Genomic DNA, 5,598 nt, shown 5'->3' with positions numbered 1-5,598 from the left:
GACTTAAAATACTTACTGATGAAGATCAAAGAGCACAGCCTTCGGCATAGATTGCATCTCAGTGTAAAGAAAACAAAAATCCTCACCACTGGACCAATAAACACTTTCTTATCAACGGAGAAAAAATTAAAGTTGCCAAGGACTTCATTTTTCTTAGATCAACTATCAACACTCATGGAAACAGCAGTCAAGAAATGAAACAACATATTGCATTGGGCAAATCTTCTGCACCAGATCTTTTTAAAGTGTTGAAGAGCAAAGATGTCAACTAAGGTGCACCCCACCCAAGCCATATTTTCAGTAGCCTTAGATGCATGTAAGGAGCTCTGGTAGCGTAATGGTTATGAACCAGGCTGCAAACCTTAATGTCAGCAGTTCAAAACTACCAGCTGTTCTATGGGAGAAAGATTTACAGTTTCTGCTCCCGTAAAGATTTACAGCCTCAGAAACCCTGTACAAGGTCGCTATGTGTCAGAATAGACTCGATGGCACTTAACAACAGCAACCAGCAGTATGTAAGGGTTCCACTCTCTCCACACACTTTCCAACATTGTTGGTTTTGTTTGTTTGTTTTTGACTTGGTTACTGATTCTGTGATGAGATGATATCACATTGTTGTTTTGATTTGAATCTTTCTAGAGGTTCTCTATGAGTCAGAACTATAGCCCTTAACAACAGCAACAGCAAGTTGGTAATGCACAAGAACATTTCTACATATGTTTGTTTGCCTTTGGAATGGCTCATTTGGAAAGTGTCTCTTGCTGTTCACTGCCCATTTTCTAATTGAAAAGTTTTTATCTTGTTGTGGTGTTGAAATTTTCTAAACGGTTTAGAGATTATTCCTTTTTCTGATATGTCAGTTATACTTTTTTGCCCAGTATCTGTGTTCACTTTTTACACTTTGATGCTATCTTCTGATGTACCTGCCTGTCTTTTAGAAGTCTTATTCATCTAGTTTTGAATGTTTACATGGTTTCAATTATGTTTGATATTGTATTAATAGAATTACTAGGGCCCCTAAGATTATCCCTGTTTTTTTATTGATGAAGTTTAATTTACAGTTTGATCTTTGATCCATCAAAAGCTCACTTTTGACTAAGATGTGATATGGGTCCTGTTTTACATTCAACAAATCATACAGCTTGTTTCATCACAATGATTACATTCCCCTCCATGTACCATCACTTAACAGTACTTCTCTCTATTCACTTTAGCTCTTTTAAAAAAAAAAAAACTCAGGCATATATAATAATTTATACCACCAAAGGGCACATTCTGCATGCATACCTCCTGGCCACCATCTCTTAGTCCCTCTCTTATGAATCTAGAGTCCTCAGCCGCTCTCCTTCTCCATGTCCCCATCTCTGCCTCCGTCCCTGGTTTTGCTGCTTCTCTGGATAAGGTTCCACATTCCGCTTTGTTTCTGGACTGTAAGATAAACTGCTCTCCCATTTTTGTCATGAAACTTCTACTATTACAGTTGTGACAGTCACAATTAGTCATGATAACCATTACTCACTCTTTAATCATCTGAATCTTATCCTCCTTTCTTTTAGCCAGACACATCTAGACAAGATGACAATTATTCAGTGGGGACTCTTTCTTCCCCTACACACTCTTAAACTAAACTCCCTCTTGAAATCTTATAAGCCAGTCACTTTGTGCCTTTATTGTCCCCTCATGTTAGATAGCCAATGTCTAAGTTGCCCATCTCTATCTACCCTGTGTACAGAGGGGATAGCATTGATACTCGATGTGAAGACTCCTTCTCTCTCTGTTGGTATTTAGAGTTACTACCTCCATGAGTATAAGTTAGGTTCATCAAATTGTAGCAATTTACCCTTGTTTCCTTTATCAAAAATTGCTGTTGTTGTTTTTATCTTCCTCTAGTCGAGTTCGAATTATCAAGCCACCGAGGCTAGGTCAAATGGGTATTATCAACAAGTTTGAGAGTTCCTGTGCATCTCCCTTCACTTCATATCAGCTAGATGCTTTAATCTCAGCTGTAGCCCTCTATGGCTATGTCCTTGTCCATGGGCTCAGGTGTCCTGAGGTCTCACCGCATTTTGGACCAGAAGCCCTTCCTCTGCTCTCTCTCATCTCCAGGACAATGGACCGTGGTTGAACTCATCCCATTTCTTCATTGCTGCATTTCCCTCTCTTCCACTCACCAGTAGACCAACGTGGTTGCCAGCAAGCTTACATGCCTGCTCATGTGTTTCCTTTGAGTTTCAGTCTTAGAGGGGGGTTTGTCCTGAAGGAACTTGATTGCTTGCCTTGATTGATTCCTGGTGAACAGCTTGCTTATTCTTGTAGTAGCTAGTCGCACTGCCATTTTTCTTTTGTGTTTTTCCTGATTATCTTTCTTTGAAGGTGCATCTTATGTCACTCTAGCTGTTTCAGGGTGGTCTGCTTGTCCTTTCTAGTGGGAATGTCCCACCTCACAAGGTTGTGGATGGGACTCAGGATTCCATCTAAGGTCCTAAACTCTGTAAAGTCTCCACAAGAGGACTGTTTCACGGAGCAAGTTCTAGAACCCCTTTTAGGTATTCCAATCAGTTATAGGCTGAAGACGAGCTTACAAGTTTTCTGTGATCATGTTTCCCGGCATTCCTTTCTATCGCACTCAAGTGTGTATTTTACAACAGTAAGCAAGGGAAAACAATATTCATAAGACAGTCAAGCATCTTAGTATTATTTCCCCTCTTCAAACTATGCATAGATCCTTGTATCACAGAGCCCTGGTGTTCCAACGTTGAGCATGCATCACTAGTTACTTCTGTCCCATTTAGCCCATGCAAACCTGTCTCAGTGTTCCCCTATCTATACTGTTCTTCCACCTCCTCCCCCTTATTGTATTGTTCTCCCCAACTTTGATGTGTCTGCCCTTACACTATACTCTACCATTGCCTGCCTCCACCTGCCCCAAAATACTACTCCCCAACCTAACAGTTGTGGTTACCTCATATTTCATTAACATTTCCCTCCATTTAAGACAGTCTATTTAATCCTGTAATCTAATTGACCTTCCCACCACCTGGATCTCTGTTCTTCTGTGTTTAACTTCTTTCACATTGTAATTGTTTTGATCATAGACTGACCTCCCAGATCCTCTGAATTTGTTCTTACAGTTTTATTCTACTCTCAACTCTTCCATTTGTCTATTTAGTTCCAGTGATGCTGCCATGTACGTCAGTCTTTGGTTGTTGTCTGTTCTTGTTGGTTCTCATTCCACAGAACTCCATTTAGGATGTTTTTCATTGCAGGTTGGCTTTGGAAAAATATCTTAGCTTCTGTTCATCCTGGAATGTTTTGACTACACCGTCATATTTCATTGATAGCTTTGCTGGGTTGAGGATTCTTGGTCAGCAGTTTGCTTTTTGTTTGTTTGTTTTTTCTTTCAGGGTTTTTTATATGTCTCCCCATTGCCTCCTTGCCTTCATGGTTTCTGTTGAGAGATCCGAGCTTAATCTGATTTGCTTGCCTTTGTATGTAACACTTCTCTTTTCCCTAGTGCTTTCAGGATTCTCCCCTTTGGTTTTGGAGAGTTTGATTATTACATATCTTGGTGATTTTCTTTTAGGGTCTACCCTTCCTGGGCTTCGTTGAGCTTCTTGGATGCTTATCTTTTTGCATTTCAGGATGTTAGGGGAATTTTATTCCAGAAGCTCTTCAACTATCTGCTCTGTGGATTTGTGTGATTCTTCCTGTTCTGGAATGCTGATAATTCTTAACTTATTCCTCTTCATGTTGTCCAACATGAATCTTAGCCCTTCTTCTGATTTTTTAAAATCTTTTTTTTCTACTTGTTCTTACATCTTAGTAGTATTGAGAGATTTATCTTCCAGCTCAGTAGTTCTGGCTTCCATCTCTTCAATTCTACTCCTTTGCCCTTTCAGTATATTGTCCATTTCTGATATTCTATTAGTAACCATTTGAAACTCATTCTGTAGGTTTTGAATGGTTTCCAATACTGTATCTATCTTATTGGATTGATCCTGTAGTGCTTTCCTGACTTCTTCCTTATTTTTCTCAACTCCATTGTATAGTGTTTTCATATATTTTATAATATTTTTCTGAACTGCTTCTCAGGCATTTCCAAAGCCTGCCCTCCTTCCAGTATAGAGTGTAAGTCTACTCATTTGTCTCAGTCACTTTATCTCATTTCTGGACATGTGTTGATATTGTCCTCTGTTTCTGTTTTTTGGGCATATTCAGTAGTTAGCTGTGGCCTTAATACTTAGATGGGTGTGTGTTTGGGTATCTTTTATGCTTTATGATTGCCTCCTGGTAGATATGATCAGGAGATGGGCTTCCCTTTTCACTCTTTTTCCTGAGAAATTTGAAGATGCCACTTTTGGTCATTATGAGAAAGGAGTATTTCATTTCCTATAATCTTCTCCATCAACATATGTGGCAAAAGGAGGTGGGGCTTGATGGCAGATAGGGTAGAGGTGGAGTGAAGATCTCCATCAGCAAGAACACAGAATACCAGGTGAAAGGGGTTGAGGGGAGAAATCCAAAACTCTGAACCACATATATAGGAATATTTCTTAAATTTCAAGGCTTATAGCTAGTATAACTTGTAGAAGAAGTAAGAAATCTCATACTTTAAATTCTGCTGGATTCAGAGACCCAGAGCCGACAACTTGGCAAAAACCAAATGGCAAGACCAAGCGGGGGAGCAAGCATACCCACCACAAGTTAACACCTGTGGACCTTACAGAAAAGATGGACAGTATTTTTGGACAAAAAAAAATTTTTTTTGGAACTCTTCACTGGCCTCTAGCTGTGTGCGCACCTCCATTCTGGTGACTAGATGGGGGTGTCTGAGAGAATAGACGCCCCCACCCCCACCACTGGAGGGTCCTTCTACTATGCATGCATACAGATACTATCAGCATTTACAAATAGTCACTGCTTAAAACCAACTGGAAGTATAATAGGGCCAGAGTTGGCCCTGGATTGTTTACTAATAGGAAAAAGGCCAGAACAGGGGGTGTGGAGAGGGAGAGTGTATTTAAAATAACAAAAATTTAAAAGGCCAAAAATGCAATCCTGAGGTACAGTATAACAACAAACAGTGGCATCCTGAAAATTATTAGGCAGCCTTGAAAGCAAGAAGCTGAAGGAAGATATTAAAGTCATGCTCAAATTAGGCTACAGATTTTTTTTTCTTTCTTTCTTCTTTCTCTCCTCTCCCTTTTCTGCAATTATAGACTACAGTACCCAATCTGGTTTTCTTTATTTTTTTTGTTATTTTGCTATTGCTGGTTTTTTTGTTTTTTTTTTGGTTCCCCCTTTTACCTTTAGGAGGCTCTTTCTCTCCGTACATTACCCAAGAAGAGACAGAAACTGCTACCATAGTCAAGCTACAATCACACTCTATAAAACCCCATAATCCAGGCAAGAACCAATACCAACTTCCATACACCAGGGAGGCAGACAACGCCTGTGAAAGTTACTCTGAGTTAACCAATAAGAAGATTGACAAGGGAAGTCCACCTCTTGATCACATCTACTTGGAGGCAATCAGAAAGCATAAAAAATACCAAACACACAATTAAGTATTAAGGCCACAGCTAGCCACTAAACATG

The sequence above is a fragment of the Chrysochloris asiatica genome, unplaced genomic scaffold, assembly GCF_000296735.1.
Source record: "Chrysochloris asiatica unplaced genomic scaffold, ChrAsi1.0 scaffold00556, whole genome shotgun sequence".
In the NCBI taxonomy this organism is placed as follows: Eukaryota; Metazoa; Chordata; class Mammalia; order Afrosoricida; family Chrysochloridae; genus Chrysochloris; species Chrysochloris asiatica.
Note: the sequence above shows the minus strand (reverse complement) of the source record.